General features: G+C 43.5%; 1 long non-coding RNA gene across 2 annotated transcripts in view; it reads right to left on the bottom strand.

Annotated features, from left to right (window-relative positions):
* LOC103345694 (uncharacterized) overlaps positions 1-12083 on the bottom strand; it is a 39846-nt gene extending 27763 nt beyond the window's left edge. The window contains exons 1-3 of one of the 2 annotated variants that reach the window (XR_016229075.1): positions 11395-12083; positions 10326-10508; positions 6784-9283 (exon numbers count right to left, since the gene is read on the bottom strand). This is a non-coding gene — a long non-coding RNA (uncharacterized LOC103345694). Of the gene's footprint in view, positions 1-6783; positions 9284-10325; positions 10509-11394 lie in introns of those variants that run through there. The other variant, XR_016229073.1, reaches the window with a different exon arrangement.
* Between the last annotated feature and the right edge of the window lie 5964 nt (positions 12084-18047).

Here is an 18047-nt window from a genome sequence, read left to right as displayed (position 1 = left end):
ATGCTCCCACCACAAAGTAGTACAGTATTGAGATATAGATATGTTTACCCTGATTTGAACATTATGCAATGCATACATGTACCAAAATATCACATGGTACCAGATAAATACATAGAATCTTTATGTCAATTAAAAATTCAACTTAAAAAAATAAATGTGGACCGGGGCCGGTGCTGTGGCACAGCAGGTTAACACCCTGGCCTGAAGCGCCAGCATCCCATATGGGCATCGGTTCTAGTACTGGCTGCTCCTCTTCCGATCCAGTTCTCTGCTATGGCCTGGGAAAGCAGTAGAAAATGGTCCATGTCCTTGGGCCCCTGCACCCACATAGGAGACCCAGAAGAAGCTCCTGGATCCTGGCTTCAGATCGGCGCAGCTCCGGCCATCTGGGGAGTGAACCAGCGGATAGAAGACCTCTGTCTCTACCTCTCTCTGTAACTCTTTCAAATAAAATAAATCTTTAAAAAATAAATAAATAAATAAATGTGAACCAATGGCTTTCAACTACCAATCAAATACCACTACCATACCCCTCCCTTCCATGCCTGTAATAGTCTCTTAACTGGCCTCCCTACTTCACTGTGTTCATGCTCCACATAGTAGCTGGAATCATCTTTTTTTTATTATGATAAAATATACAAAATTGCTTCCTCAAAAAAAAAATCTTAGGTTGAAGCCCTAAGCCCCCAGTGTGACTGTTTGGAGTAAAAAGCTCATTAAGGTTAAATAAGGTCATAGGAGTGGGTGTGAGAAATCCCACAGGAGTCCCAGAAGAGTTACAGAGCACCGCTAAACCAAAATGGAGTTACTAAAGCTAAAGCCACTAAGCACCAGGAACCGTCCAGACCATCTGTCAGAACAGACTCAGGTGGTGAGGCCTGATAGGGACTGGAGGACATTACATCACAGGAAGCAGCCAACCAGCTGGCTACTGTATTACGTCTCCCACACTACTGCACCACGATTGGCCATACCCAGAAGACCCCTAAAAAACACCATTGGTCACACCCAGACACCAACATCTGGTGACACCCCAGAAGATGAGTTTGTGATTGGTGACACCCCAGGGCACCTTCACCGCCCACCTACCCCAGAGGGGGGATGAAAAGGCAAGCCTCACAACTGCTCTGCATCCCCTCGGGGACCATGGCTCAGTGCAAGGGAAACCCTGCCCTTGTCTTCGCTGACTGAAGCTCTGCTCACCACTCTGCTGGAGCCAGCCTCACCGGGACACCCCAGCTGCTGCCGGAGCTGATATCAGAGCCAAACCAGACCTCTCATCAGAGGACCTCTCCACCCCTTCACCTGATGTCCATCTGGGGACTCCGAGCCTACTACCCAGAGTGCCAGCCATTCCACAACTCCTGCTCGTAAGTGACTGTTCTGAGATCTGGCTTTCCAAGTGGTATTGGAGACTTTAGACTCTGGACTTTGGACTTTGACTTTTTCGTGACCGTGATACAAACCTTGAGAACACAGCATTCATATTACATCCTTAGCCATGAGTGTTTAGATTGGTTATGCTTTTATGCTTTGTATGTGTTATATTCATTACTATTGCTGCATATTTCTGAAAGTTGCCTTACTCCTAGAGGTGTGTTATGACCTGTGGACTAATGACATATTGAGTGGTGTTGACCTTTAGATGTGTGGTATTGAATATTAAATAAATTATATTGAAAAGACTATCACGATTCCGTGGGATTCTTCCCCGTGCTCCGACACGTTGCATTAGCCTCATTGAGCTGCATGACAAGTGGTGCTCGCGACAGTGGGGCTTTGATTTTCTAGGATGAGAGACCCTGTAAGAGGAGACATTAGAAAACTGCCTCTCCTCCCATCTCTCCCTCCCCACCACCACCCAATCACACACCGAGGGGAATCCACAGGAGCACCCAGGAACAAGAAGGCAGCCATCTGCAACTCAAGGGATGCGTCCTCCCACACGTCAACCCTGCTGCCATCTTCATCTTGTACTTTCTAGACTTCAGAACTAGGAAAAAATCGGCTTGTGTTGTTCAAGCCACCATGGTATTTTGCTACGAAAGCCCAAGCAGACTGATACATAAAACGTGAGATTTACCACTTTAATCATTTTAAAATGTATAGTTTAGTGGTAGTGAGTACATTCACAATTTGTGCAACCATCACTAGCCTCTAGTTCCTCACGCCAAACGGAAATCCTGCACACATTAAGTAGTCGCTTCCCGTTTGCCATGCCCTCCAGCCCTGAGAACTATTAATCTGCTTCCTACCTTTATAAATTTTCCTTTCCTGGAGATTCACATAAACGGAACAATGAGTGGTCTTTGATGTTTTTCTTTCATTTAGCATGGTGTTTTCAAAGTTAACCTATGCTGTAATATGTATCAATATTTCATTCATTTTTTGGCCAAATATGCCATTGCATGGTTTAATTAATAGCTAACTGGGTTATTTTTATTTTCTGGCTATTTTAAAATAATGGTGCTATAAACATCAGTGTACATGTTTGCATACTCGATTTCAATTATTTTGGTCATATATCTAGGTGTGAATATGGTGACTCCATGAGATAGCTTTGGGGAACTATTAAACTGTTTCCCACAGTGGTTATACCAATGTTCATACAGGATGCCGGCATCACAAATAGCAACTTAACCTGCTACCCCGCCACACTAGTGCACCAGTCTGCTTCTTCACCTTTTTCTCTGACCACGCCCTCCATCAGTCTCTGAACTGAAATCACATTTACTTTCTAGATGCCCCTCTAGAATACTGAGGGCGTTCTTGACTGACAGGGCTTTTCCACCTGCTATCCCCCAGACTTCATGGCTCTCCCTTCCCAGCAAAGATCTCCATGAAAACAGCCTTCTCAGGAGAACCTTCCCAGAAGGCCTTGTCTGAAGAGTTTCTGCAGATTCATAAATACCTATTAGTATTTTCTATCTTACTACCCTGGTTCGTCACCTTCATGACTGACAGAGCTGCAGGAAATGCACTGTCTGCTTGCTTGCTGTCTTGTCTGTCAGAATGCACCTGTCATGACAGCAGGACCACTGTCATGTGCCATTCACTGCTGTAGCCCCAAGCACTGAATGGTCACTAATACAGAGTAACCACTCCACAAACATCCATCAAAGAAATAATTCAGTAACTGAATGAATAAATGGATTCCAAGCCAAACAAGCACCATGGGCTGGCACTTATCAACCCTAAACAGCTCTGTGATTGCTATTAGCAACAAGACATTTCGCATGGTTGCAGCTTGGGTGTTAGAGGCTGTAGTCTGAAGCAGAGCTTTAGGGCCTTGTGGACAGAGCTAAGGAGTTTGATATTTACCCTGAACCCCACTGGGGAGGCTCGGAGGACTTTTAAACAGATAAGGCACATGGTTGCTCTTATATTTCATAAGTGATCACGGTGGCAGCAGTGTGCAGAGTGAACCAGAGGGAATGAAACCTAATACAGGGAAAGAGGCAAGAACATTCTAGCCCCCTCTAAAAGAAGAGACATGGAGCAGTGCACATTTGGCCTAGCAGTTAAGATGCCAGTTAAGACACTGACGTCCAGGGCAGATGCTGTGGCACAATGGGTTAAGCCTCCGCCTGCGGCACCAGCATCCCATATGGGTGCCCATTCAAGTCCCAGCTGCTCCACTTCCAATCCAGCTCCCTACTAACACACCTGGGAAAGCAGCAGAAGATGGCCCGAGTGCTTGGGCTCCTGTCACCCACGTGAAAGACCAGAAAGAAGCTCCTGACACCTGGCTCCGGATTGGCCCATCCCCAGCTGTTGCGGCCATTTGAGGAGTAAACCAACCTATGGAAGATCTCTTCACCTCTCCCCCTCTCTCCCTCCACTCTCTGTAACTCTGCCTCTCAAAGAAATAAAAAAAGAAGACATTTCTGTAACATGTTGGAGTACCTGGGTTCAAGTCTTGGCTATACTCCTGATTCTTGCTTCCTACCAATGTGAAATTTGGGAGGCAGCAAGTGATGGCTCAATTAGTTGGGCCCCTACCACACATGGGGGAGACCTGGATTGAGTGCTCCTGGCTTCAGTCTGACCCAGAGCTGGTTGTTACAGGCATTTGAGGAATAAACCAAATGGATATAAACTTTAGCTCTCTTACTCTGCCTCTTAAATAAATGAAATAATCTTGTAAAACAAAATGGACCTGGAGACAAGGGTTTAGATACAAGAGACAGTAACATAGGGGTGTGAGCTATGACACTTGGTGACCCTTCATATATTGGAGGTACTTGAGGGAAGAAGTGGAAGACAATGCTCAAAGCAGAGCGTTGCTCTGCACTAGAACAGAGGGGTCAGGAAGGGAAGGAAGCAGAAGATTTTGAACAAGTTTGAGTATTTCTGAAAGAAAAAGTTGACTAAACACTTCAATACATGGAGCTCATGTCCAACAAAAAAAGAAGAAAACAACAATGGGGGGATATAGATTTGATGAAGGATGGTCACCCACTAGCTTAGTTGGCAGAGCATGATATTTGATTGGGGGTGGGGAGGGGTCTTAGTTTTTAAATAGAGAAACTAGTGGGTTTTTATAGAACCACCCAGTGAGATTCCCAAGCCTGGTATGTGTCTGGGGGTCATTGACATTTAAGATGCAATAACAGAACTAAGGAGTTTCCAGGGACCTATTTATGTCAGAGAAAATCTAGAAGCTTCTAGTGTGACAGGATCCAAAAATGAATGATTTTTTTCTTTCCTTTCTAATTAATTATTTAACTTATTTATTTGAGAGGCAGAGAAAGAAACAGAGCTCCTATCCATTGGTTCACTCTCCAAATGCCTGTAAAAGCTAGGGTTGGGCCAGGTCAAAGCCTGGAGCCCAAAACTCAACTGCAGTTTCCTGTGTGGATAGTAGGAACCCAAGTACTTGAAGCATCACTTGTAGGTGTGGAACTGGGACTCAAACCCAGGCATGTTGAGGGATGTGGGCATCTGAACCAGTAGGCCACATGCCTGCTCCAGAAGTGAGTGATTCTCAATAGCATCCATAGTCCCAGATCCTTCACTGAGTTTGACTTTAATTTGTGAAACGAATATCCAACCCAAGTCTAAAACTAAATGATTTCATTATTCTAAGCAAGTGTCAGCAAGTGCATTTTCCTTGAATATGTCTTTACTGTCAAGAGAAGACTCTCCCTCCAACTATGACCTCCTGGCCAAGACATAAAACCTAAAATGGTCATTTGCTACCCAGTGTCACTAGAAAACTGGAGAGGACAGAAGTGATAATTTTCCTCTGCTCCTGAGTCTCTAAGAGGAGTCTGAGCCCAGTATTTTCCATTTAATTTAAATGTGAAATGAAGTAATTTTGTTTTTAGTTATTGCCCTATTTTTATCTCTAAAGAACTTTAAAAGAAAGGAAACTAGACAGCACTAAGATGCCCATATATGGAACCCCGTTCTCTCTCAACTGACATGTCTGGTACAGAACACACACGTTTTATTTGTTAAGAGACCACATGGATTCCAGCGGTGAAACAGGTGGGAATGCTCAGGGAAAAGGCCAAAGCAGCTGAGGCAGATTAAATGCTCACATTAGCGCTTCCCTTCATACCTCCTGAGTCTGAAGTGAACCAAACCCAGGCCAGCATTTAGCCATCCAAACCAAGCACACCCTGCTCGGTTCCCCAGGGTCTCCATTCACTACATCCTCATCTGAAATGTTTTTACAGTGATGATAAACTGACTCCAAATAGAAAAGGCCAAAAACACATGGTCTCTGTTACTCAAGTATGGGTTCAGATGTGTTTCTATCGTAAATATGCATCCTGGTTCTTCTGATATTCTGCAGTATTGTTAAAAACATGCAGAGGTACCTCGAGAGAGACTCTGAGGCCAATTAACCCCAGCAAGTAAAATATCATGTGACTGAAGATCAGGTCTTGTTGATTTTCTGAGACACACTTGGGCCAGAATTTCTAGGCTCCTGATATTAGCATTCAGAAGCTGTGGGACGTGAAATCAATTTCAGCTTTCAGAAGATTCCTTCTCCATGTGGAGTCTACCTTCATCCCCAGAGAGAATGAAGCTTCAGTACAAATAGAACTTGGCTTTTCACGAGCTCAAACCATTGCACTAGTCAGCAGAGGAGGTTAGAAAAACTCTAACATCAGGCCAGGCACTGTGGCATGGCAGGTTAAGCTGCCGCACACAATGCTGGTATCCCATATGGGTGTGTCCTGGCTGCTCTACTTCTGATCCAGCCCCCTACTTATGCACCTGGGAAAGGAGCCAAAAATGAGCGAAGTGCTTGGGCCCCTGCATCCATGTGGGAGAACCAGATGAGCTCCAGGATCCTGGCTTCAGCCTGGCTTGACTCAGCCCAGCTCAGCTCAGCCCAGCTCAGCCCAGCCCAGCCCAGCCATAGTGGCCATCTGGGGAGTGAAGCAGGGAACAGTAGATATCTCTGTCTCTCCCTATCTCTTTCCATAACTCTGCCTTTCAAATAAATAAGTCTTTAAAAAAAGGAAAAAAAAAGCTAGCTAGTTCTTAAGTCAATAAACCTTAGCAAATGTGCATTCTTTTTTTTTCATGTCACAAGCAATTTTTTTTATTTTTAACTTTTATTTAATGAATATAAATTTCCAAAGTACAGCTTGTGGATTACAATGGCTTCCCCCCATAACATCCCTCCCACCTGCAACCCTCCCCTTTCCCACTCCCTCTCCCCTTCCATTCACATCAAGATTCATTTTCAATTCTCTTTATATACAGAAGATCAGTTTAGCATATATTAAGTAAAGATTTCAACAGTTTGCACCCACATAGAAACACAAAGTGAAAAATACTATTTGAGTGCAAGTTATAGCATTAAATCACAATGTACAGCACATTAAGGACAGAGATCCTACATGAGGAGTAAGTGCACAGTGATTCCTGTTGTTGACTTAACAAATTGACACTCTTGTTTATGGCATCAGTAATCTCCCTAGGCTCTTGTCATGAGCTGCCAAAGCTATGGAAGCCCCCTGAGTTCACCGACTCTGATGCTATTTAGACAAGGCCATGGTCAAAGTGGAAGTTCTCTCCTCCCTTCAGAGAAAGGTACCTCCTTCTTTGATGACCTGTTCTTTCCACTGGGATCTCACGATCTCACTCGTGGAGATCTTTCATTTAGGTTTTTTTTTTTCCCCAGAGTGTCTTGGCTTTCCATGCCTGAAATACTCTCATGGGCATTTCAGCCGGATCTGCATGCCTTAAGGGCTGATTCTGAGGCCAGAGTGCTGTTTAGGACATTTGCCATTCTATGGGTCTGCTGTGTATCTCACTTCCCATGTTGGATCGAAGAATCTGGACGTGGCAAAGAGAGGCAGAACTGGGTTTGAATATAACTCTGCCATTCATCAGGTATCTCTTACAGTCTCTGTAACCCAGGATAAGAGTATCTATTTTGAAGAATTGTTTCTGGAAGGAGGATTAATTCAATTGCTAAATGCTTAACACAATGCCTAACAATGCCTGACACTTCATGGTAGCTCTTCCAATCAAGTTTATTTTTGCAGAAACAGATAATTAGTCCACGAAGAAAATATATCTTTCTCAACCCGCCAGTGGCAGGAAGCAGCATGTCCTCATTCAGCTTGAAATCCAACAGAAGACAATCCAGTAAGGGTGGAAATGCCTCAGGGAAGCTGCTTACGTGGGAATGCACATTAAAACCTCCCCTACCTGACCAACACACACAGGCAGGTGACCTCTTCCTTCACAGTTCTGCAATTAGCAGAAGCACTGGGAGCCATAACAGCCACAGGAGCTGCTGCCCAGAAGAGGGCCCTGTGGGCTGCTCACCCCACAACGCCTCTGACCATGTTTCCCAGAATACTAATGATTCCCGCCATTGTTATTAGTTAATGCAGGACAAACAGCGGGGAAACTCAGTGACATTTCAGAGGGGAATACCAAATGAACTTGAGCTGAACCATCACATCGTCCCAAGGAGTGCGATGACGTGGGAATGAAATGATAGAGGCTCCTGCCAGCACTGAAGGCAAACACAAAGCGTGGAATTCAGTGTGGCTAATTCCCCAGAAGAGATTTCAGAAGGGCCCAAATCCTCCAAAGCATGAAAATTGCATGGACTTCTACCAAAGAGGAAGTCAGACACAATGCGTGGAAGGGCTTGGGAGCACTGGCTGGCTGCCCAGACCCTTGGGTAAGTTGGTTTGTGCAGCCAGACCAGCAAGTACAAGCAAATACAGCCACAGCAAGGTGAAGGTGAGGGAGATGAGTTTGTAAACAATGGGTATAATGGTAATTGTCAAGAAAGGTCCTTCTTAGGATTATTGTTGGAGGGAGAACTTGAGAAGGAAGAATCCACTTCCCCTCGCCAACAAATCTCGGGACCAAAACTTGTTTCTACCGATTAGTAACAACTGACCACTTCCTCAATGCCCAGCCCTGGGATGGCAGCTGTGGATGGTCCCAAAGAAAGACTGCCTGTACTGGAGGAACTTATTGTCTGATTGGGAACACAAACAGCAGCCCTGTGCTGAAAAGGCATCCTGTGAGATCACGTGCCTTCAAACTTTCAACCCATGCCTTGTTCCTCTGTCTAAAACCAGCACCTATCATATGGTCAGATGCTTGGCTGATATAACTGTGTTACATTACCTAGATATGCATTCAGTGAGAATGTGTGTTGTAAAGATAGCCAACCACGTCTTCCCAGGAAAAGAGACAGAGGTCTAATGGAGGGAAGAGAATATCCCAGAAAGAAAGAATAACACATATAAAGACAGTATAAGAAATTACGTGCTGATTTGAATTACTGTATCTTAATGTGTGGTCCCCAGACCACCCACAATGGATTTTGGCCCCATCAAATGAATTCAGATCTCTTGAGTGTGGAGCCCAGGAATTTGCATTTGTAACAGGCACCTATGCTTTCTTAATGCACTGAAAAATTGAAAACCACTAGTTTAGGGAATCACGGCCTTAAACAAATACATATTCTTCCTTTAAAAACAGTCCAAAAGAAAAGGAGGTAAGGAAGGAAGGGAAGAGGAGGAAAAGGGGCAAGGAGAGAGGGAAGGACAGAATGTTTAAGTTGTACAGAAAGCAACTTCAGGAGAGGGGTCAGAGCCCACGTGCCAGTCCCGACAATGCGATGAGGAGACCAAAGCTGGACAGTTTTTGTGGCACACATCAGAAGATGAGAGGCCCAGGGGCTCCAAGCCCTTCATGAGCAGGGCTGGGCTATGTCCTAGGAGCGAAGAAGCACCAGTGGAGGTCCCTGGCCCACAGAGTGGCAGTGTTTCAATCCAAAAGCGATCTGTGAAGTAGAAATCACAGGAGATTTTTTTTTATTCATTTATTTGAAACTCAGAGTGACAGAGCGAGGAAGAGAAAGAGATAGATGCAGAGAGAGAGAGATCTACTATTCTGTTTTAGTCCCCAAGTGGCTGCAATGGTCCAGTCTAGGCCAGGTCAAAGCCAGGAGCCAGAAACTCCTTCCAGGTCTCCCACGTGGGTGGCAGGGGCTTTAGCACTTGGATCATCATCTGCTGCCTGCCCAGGTGCAGTAGTTAAAAGCTGGAAGGGATGTCGAACAGCCGAGACTCTAACCAGTGCTCATATGGATGCTGGTGTCACAGGTAATAGCTTTACAACTCAGTACCAGCCCCACAGGAGGGATTTTTGAAAGAAGGTGATCCCAGAACACCTGCTACCATCAAGAGGAAAGACCCTGAGGACCTGAAACAGACAGCTAGAATTTAAAACTAGACAGGGGGTAGGTGTTGTGGCCAGCAAGTTAAACCACCACTTTGGATTCTGTCACGCCGTTATCAGAGAGCCAGTTTGAGCCCCGGCCTCTCTGCTTCTCATCCAGCTCCCTGCTGATGTGCCTGGGAAGCCGCAGAAGATGGCTCAAGAACTTGGGTTTCTACTACTCACATGGGAGACCCAGATAGACTTCCTGGCTCCTGACTTCAGCCTGGCCCAGCCCCGGCTGTTGCAGCATTTGGGGAGTGAAGCAGCAGATGGAAGATCTCTCTTGCTTGCTCTGTGTGCGTGTATAAATGTGTGTTACTCTGCCTTTCAAAAAAAATCAGTAAAAAAAAATTTTTTAATAGATAACCTATTATCATATTACTAACAACCCTCAATGTACGGGAACTCCAACCACTGTCGGAAGAAAAGGTGTCTGCCCTGCTAAAGGCCAGTCAACCCACCTGTCAGTCAATCCTCTGCCACTGCTTCTGGCTTCAACAAACCTCACCAAGCCCCTCCCATCTTGAATCTTAGAGGCTCTGGTGAGCCGCATGCACCTCAGCTCACTGTCCTAGGTCTCCCGCTCCCTTCCATTAACAAACCCCTCGGAAGGAGCCTCTGCGTTCTTCTCTCCTCCTGGTATTCTTCAAACCCAGGCGGCCGGCCTCTGTCCCCGCCACTCTGCTGGCACTGCTTTAAGACCGCCAGTGACTTCCTAGGAATCTAGCAGACACTTTTCACTACACCTTTAGTTCACCTCTCTGCCGTGTTTGCCTTCACTCTGCCTATAAAAAAAAAAAAAGTTATGTTCAATAAATATAATAAATAATATAATAAATAGCCGTAAGATCACACACAGCAAGTACAGTGGAGTTAGGCTATCACCCAAGCAGGCTGGCTTAAATCTTAGTCTTTTATCTAGCATCCTACATGGCACATCCAACAGGCATTTCAAAGTCAGCACAATCAATACAGTGCTCTAGTCCCTCATTCCCTAATTAACACAAAAAGTTCTTGCTGCATTTTTTTTAAAAAATCGATAAAACAAGTTTAACTTCTCTCAGAAGATCATCTCATGAGATCTAAATGCATCTTTGATCATTTTCAACAGGTGGTGTCACCCTACGGGAGCCCCAAGTCCAGGAGAGCTCACACAGAGTGTTCGTGCCTTGCAAAAAATACCACCTGACAGTGCAGTCGGGAGAGACATTTACGCACGCCTGGCCGACCTGGGTGCGAGGCGCTCAACAGCACAGAGGTTGACAAGCACAGCCTGGCTGCTCTACAAGCCACAGCTGCAGCAGGCTTCCACCGCCTCCCCACAGGACTCCACTTAAGATGTTTACCCTGAGAACAGGGAGGGAAGCCCTGGCCCAGACTCCAGCCCCAGGGCATGGAATGCGCTTGTTCAAGGGGAAGGCGCAGCCTCAGGAGCTTTCCCTATGGATAGTTGAACCCTTTGAAGGGAGACTTGATCAACACATGGATAAAGGAGTGGAGTATAGCCTTCCAGGATCCCATTGAGTCACAGCATGCGGACTTTACCTGGGAGTGACACTAGCAGACAAACTAAAACAGCACTTGACTAATAAATAACTAAAACGGCATCTTATTGCTAGAACAAAATACCTGACGCTGCCTCCTGTGAAGAAAGAGGTTTGTGTAGCTTACAGTTTTGCAGGTTCAAGGGCGCGCTGCTGACATTGGCTCTGCTCTGGGGAAGCGTCCTCTTGACTAGGTCACATCAAGGCAGATGGCAACAGCCGAAGGCCCTGTGGGAGCCGGTGCCTGAGGCTCCATCCAGGAAGCAGAGGAGAAGCTGAGTAGGGCCCACCCGGCTAAAGCTTTTCAACAGGAGGCCCACAGCACTACCATCAGCCCTTTTGAGGGCCTGGGCTCCAATGACTTACCAGCTCCCACTAGGCACCACCTCTTAAAGGCTCCACAGTACCTCCCAGCACCACCGCTGCGGAGACCAGGCTATCAACACCGAGACCCTAGGGGGCCAACCACATCCCAGTCATTACAGATACACACTGAAATGCTTACAGACGAGTTGGTAAGCTGCCTGGAAGCTTATCCGAATCATCTGATAAGAAGAACGTGTTGGGGGCAGTGTTGTAGTTGCAGGCAAAACACCCACGAGCAACGCAGGCATCCCGTATGGGCACCAATTCACCACCCAACTGCTCCACCTCCAGTTCAGCTCCCCACTAATGGCCTGGGAAAGCAGCAGATGATGGCCCAAGTACCAGGGTCCCTGCTACCCACGTGAGAGACCTGAAAAAAGCTCCCAGCTCCCAGTTCCCAGCCTCAGCCTGGCCCAGCCCCAGGAATTGCGGCCATCTGGAATGAACCAGCGGATGGAAGATCTCTCTTTTTCTTTGGAACTCTTTCAAATAAAATATAAATCTTGAAGGAAAAAAAAAAGAGTGGATGAAACCAACTGGCTTGAGGTTGATAATGTTTTTTTTTTTTTTTAAGATTTATTTATTTATTTGAGAGGCAGAGTTTACAGAGAGGCAGAAGCAGAGAGAGAGGTCTTCTGTCCACTGGTCCACTCCTCAAATGGCCACAATGGCCAGAGCTGGGCTAGTCTAAAGCCAGGAGCCAGGAGACTCCTCTGGGTCCCCCACACAGGTGCAAGGGCCCAAGGACTTGGGCCACCCTCCACTGTTCTCCCAGGCCATAGCAGAGAGCTGGATCAGAAGGGGAGCAGCCAGGACTCAATCCAACACCCACATGGGATGTCTGGATTCAAATAGACTCAATGGAAGCAGACTGGAACCTACTAAACAACCTGAGAGAAATCTGAGCCACTGTCTGTTTCTTTATGGCCCACAAATGTATTTGTTTTTACAGATGAACATGTGTAATTGATTTGATAAAGATCCCTGAACCTCAACTAAGGAAAATATTATCACCTTCCCTTTCAAAAGAAAAGGAACTGGGGCCGACGCCGTGGCTCACTTGGTTAATCCTCCGCCTGCGGCGCCAGAATCCCATATGGGCACCGGGTTCTAGTACCGGTTGCCCCTCTTCCAGTCCAGCTCTCTGGCCCGGGAGTACAGTGGAGGATGGCCCAAGTGCTTGGGCCCTGCACCCACATGGGAGACCAGGAGGAAGCACCTGGCTCCTGGCTTCGGATCGGCATAGCTCCAGCCATAGCGGCCGTTTGGGGGGTGAACCAACAGAAGGAAGACCTTTCTCTCTATCTCTCCCTCTCACTGTCTGTAACTCTACCTGTCAAATAAAGAAGAAGAAAAAAAAAGGAACTGTGTTCTTCTCACTTGTAGATTCATGATACAAAGACTATAGTCAATTTTCATTATTATGGTCTGAATTTTAACAATAAACACTTGCAGAAATTTTTCTCCCTTTTCAATAGCATGCTTGTATAATGTCCTCAATTATTCCTTGTGGCTCACAAAACCTAAAATATTTCTTACTGGCTCCTTACAGAAAAAAAAAAAAAAAAAGAAAAGAAAGAAAAGATTTTAGCCACTGAGACAGGGCTTACATATACAAAATAATTCTTACAAATGTAAAAATATGTTTAATTTCCCAAACACGTACAATAAATATTTTACAAATACATAGTAGTATAATTTAAATGCATACAAATAATAATTAACACTTCCATAGTTAAAACCTTTAAAAATTTGTAGCTTATGATTAGGTATTTCATTAATGTATTTGTGTACACTTTTAAAAAAAGATTTATTTATTTATTTGAGAGGCAGAGAGAGAGAGAGACCAAGTAAGAGAGGCCTTCCATCCACTGGTTCACTGCCCAAATGGCCGCAATGGCTAAAGTTGCACCGATCCAAAGCCAGGAGCCAGGAGCTTCTTACAGGTCTCCCACATGGGTGTAGAGACCCAAGGACTTGGCCATCATCTCTGTATTCCCAGGCCATAGCAGAGAGCTTGATCAGAAATGGAGAAGCTGGAACTCAAACCAGCGCCCATATGGGATGCCAGATCTGCAGACAGCAGCTTTACCTACTATGCTACCGCACTAGCCCTGTACACATTTTAATTGTAAAATAATGCCTGGAAATTGTATTATCGAAAGAGAAGGGTAAGATATGAAAGCTGAAAGACTTCCTTTAGTCGCTTTCCAAACCCAACACAACTCTCTGGAGATAACTTTTAACAATTTCTCTTCTAAACTCTGTGCTCACTGCCATGATTCTAAACACACTTCTTCCCAATTTATCAGCTTTAGATGTCAACTTGTTTCCTTTACTACAAGATGAGAGACTTGGCCTACTTCATGCTTCCTCATCCCACCCTCTGTCTTCTTTGATTAAGGAAAGTTATTATTTTAGTTCTATTGATATTATTGTTCCTTTCAATAATTTACATAAATGCACAGTTCTTTTTCTCACATTTTTAATCTTCCCTTGAAGCCGCAGTTTGTTAAAATCTCTGTTTTTGCCTACCCATCACTTCCAGAGCTCTTTCTCTCATCTCTGTCATCTATACCTTTATATTTATACAGGAAAGATGATAGCATTTGTATTGAGATTTGTAAATGTTCCACATTTTTTTGTGTCTTTGAGTCAATTTTCACATTTGAAGATGATAAATATTTCACTTTCCCTCCCCTACCCCACAAGCCTAGTACAGTAATTTCTCCAAGGAGAGACTTACAATTCAACTGAGTTCAGTAAGACTCAATCCTTGATCTTTTGTCTTAACTGTTAGAAAAGAGACACTTTTTAATGGTCACAGATCTCTCCTTTCAAAACTTCTATTATATGTTCTTTTGGGCCATCAGGACCTAGCCTCCATTTCTACTACTGTTTCGTTTATATGACCTCTTTGTCTTTTTGTTCTATATTCTGGGGAATTTTTTGTACTGTATTTTATTGTTGTTTTCATTATTTTTTCAGCTGAGTAATGTGGGCCTCACCTTAGTGGATAGTTACCTGACCACCTTACTTTGAATTTCCTGGAATTATTTGTTAATCTCTGTTGGCTCCTTTTCAGAACAACCTCTTTTAATCTTATGTAACTGTGTTCTCAAATCTCTTAAGAACTTAGAACTGTTTAAAGATTTTTATTTTTTTATTTTATTATTTTTGTTTCCCTCACGACCATTGATCCTCACAATGGTGGTGTTTGTCTTTCACAATTCTTATGTTCCACGAACATCTAATTTCTGCAGAGTTGGACTGTGGTTCCATTTACCATCTTGCTTGGTCATGAAACATCATGGAACATCATACATGGGATTTGCAGAGTGAGGCAGAGAAGTGAGATAAGAGATGATCACCTTTCTCACAAAGAGAAGGCTCCTTTAAAGCATCCAGAGGTCAGAGGGGCATCAATGAGACAGTGAGAGCGATGAAATTCCTGACTCCACCTTCACCTAGATAGTGGGACTCCATTTGCATTCCAATTGCAAGATGTGGGAAAAATACAAAGGTGAGGAACACTCCAACTGACTAAACTATGACAATGGTATAAGTGACCTAGGAACATTCACTGCTTTGAACTTACCAGTATGTTGGGCTACACAGCTGGGCTAGAATTTTGTTGAGGATTTTTGTGTCCATGTTCGTCAAGGAAATCGGTCAGTAGTTCTTTTTCTCTGTTGCATCTTTTTCAGGTTTAGGAATTAAGGTGATGATGGCTTCATAGAAAGATTTGGGAAGATTCCCTCCCTTTCAATTGTTTTGAATAGTTTTAGAAGAATTGGAATTAGTTCTTGTCTAAATGTCTGGTAGAATTCAGCAGTGAAGCCCATCCAGTCCTGGGCTTTTCTTCATTGGTAAGATCTTTATTACTGATTCAATTTCTGCCTTGTTTATGGGTTTCGGTTTTATATGTCTTCATGGCTCAATCTAGGTAGGCTGTATGTGTCCAGGAATCTATCCATTTCTTCTAGTTTCCCAGTGTATTGAAAACAGCTCTTTGTAGTAATTCCTGATGATTCTTACTATTTCTGTGGTGTCTATTGATACATTTCCTTTTCATATCTAATTTTATAAATTTGGGTCTTCTCTCTCCTTTTCTTTAACTAATTGGGCCAATGGTGTGTCAATTTTGTTTATTTTTTTTCAAAACATCAGCTCTTCATTATGCTGATCCTTTTTATTATTTTTTTTGTTTCAATTTTGTTTGTTCTCTAATATTAATTATTTATTTTCTCCTACTAATTTTGGGTTTATATGCTGTTGTTTTTCTTTTTTTTAAAGATCTATTTATTTATTTGAAGGTCAGAGTTACACAGAGAGAGGAGAGGCAGAGAGAGAGAGGTCTTCCATCCACTGGTTCACTCCCCAATTGGCCGCAATGGCCAGAGCTGCGTTGATCCAAAGCCAGTAGCCAGGAGCTTCTTCCGGGTCTCGCTTGGGCCATCTTCTACTGCTTTCCCAGGCCATAGCAGAGAGCTGGATTGGGAAGAGGAGCAGCCGGGACTTGAACCGGTGCCCATATGGGATGCTGGTGCTTCACGCCAGGGCGTTAACCTGCTGCGCTACCATGCTGGCCCCTGCTGTTGTTTTTGTAGGTCTTTCAGATGCATGGATAGCTCATTTATTTGGTGCTTTTCCAATTTCTTGATGTAGGCACCAATTGCTGTAAACTTTCCTCTTAACACTGCTTTTGTTGTATCCCAAAGTTTTGATATGTTGTATTGTCATCTTCATTGGTTTCCAAAAATTTTTTGATTTCTCTTCAATGACTCACTGGGCAATCAGGAGCATGTTGTTCAGTCTGCATGTGTTTGCATATGTTCTAGAGATTCCTGAGTTGCTGATTTCCAGCTTCATTCCATTGTGGTCCAGGAAGATGTATGGTATGATTTCAATGTTTTTGAATTTGCTGAGACTTGCTTTATGGCCTACCATGCATTTGCTGAGACTTGCTTTATAGCCTAAGATATGATCATTCCTAGAGAAAGTCCATGCACTGGTGAGAAGAATGTGTATTCTGCAGCTGTAGGATGAAAAAGTTCTATAGGTATCTCTTAGGTCCATTTGATCTGTAGTGTCAAACAACTCTGTTGTTTCCTGGTTGATTTTCTGTCTGGTTGATCTGTCCATTGATGAAAGTGGAATATTGAAGTCTCCCATTACTGTTATATTTGAGTCTATGCCTCCCTTTAAATCTCTTAACATTTCTTTTAAATAGCCAGGTGCACTGTAATTATGTGCATATACATTTATAATAGCTATATCTTCCTGTTGAATTCATCCCTTAATCAATGCATAGTGCCATTCTTTCTCTCTTTTAGCAGTTTTTGTGTTAAATTATATTTTGTCTGATATTAGGATGGCTAGATCAGCTCTCTTTTTGGTTTCTGTTAGGAATTAGGATTCTTTTTAAAATATCTTTTTCCATCCTTTCACTTTCAGTCTGCGTGCATCTTTATTGGTGAGATGTATTTGTTATAGGCTGCAAATGATTTTTCAATCTATTCAGCCAGTCTGTGTCTTTTAACTAGAGTTGAGGCCATTTACATTCAAGGTGATTATTGATAAGTAATGACTTCGCTCTTTCATTTTTCCATAAATATTTCAATTTTTTACTTTGGATTTCACTTGTACTTTCACTAGGAGATTTTCTGCCTTTTACCTTCTTTTGTAGTGATGATCATGTTTCTGTGTTTCTATGTGCAGAACATCCTTATGCATCTTTTGCAAGGATGGACAAGTGGGACACATTTTTTCAATTTGTTTGTTATGGAAGGTCTTTATTTCACCTTTGTTCATAAATGAGAGCTTTGCAGGGTACAATATTCTGGGTTGACAGTTCTATTCTCTTAAGACTTGGACAATATCATGCCAATCTCTCCTAGCCTGTAGGATTTCAGATGAGAATTCTGCTGTGGGTCTAATTGGTGATCCAGAAAGTAATCTGGCATTTCTCTTGTGAACATTTAGAATCTTTTCTTCATGTTTTACTATGGTGAGTTTTATTAGAATGTGTTGTGGTGAAGATCTTTTCTGGTCATGTCTATTAGGAGTTCTATGTGCTTCCTGTACTGGGATGTCCCTTTCCTTCTCCAAATTAGGGAAGTTTTCTGTTATTATTTCACTAAATTTGCCTTCTAATACTTTCTCCCTTTCCATGCCTTCAGGAACTCTTAGAGCCTGTATGTTGGGTCATTTGATAGTATCCTGTAGATTCCCAATAGTGTTTTTTAGTTTTCTAATTTCTTCTTATTTTTTATCTGACTGTATAATTTCCTGTGCTTTGTCTTCTAAGTCAGATATTCTTTCTTCTGCTTCAGAGATTCTGTTGTTAAGGCTTTCCACCGTTTTTTATTTGACTTATTGAATTCTTCAGGTCCAAGATTTCATTTTCATTTC

The sequence above is a fragment of the Oryctolagus cuniculus genome, chromosome 2 (assembly GCF_051225735.1).
Source record: "Oryctolagus cuniculus isolate XC-2025 breed Fujian yellow rabbit chromosome 2, ASM5122573v1, whole genome shotgun sequence".
NCBI lineage: Eukaryota > Metazoa > Chordata > Mammalia > Lagomorpha > Leporidae > Oryctolagus > Oryctolagus cuniculus.
This window is presented reverse-complemented; position numbering and strand designations above follow the sequence as displayed.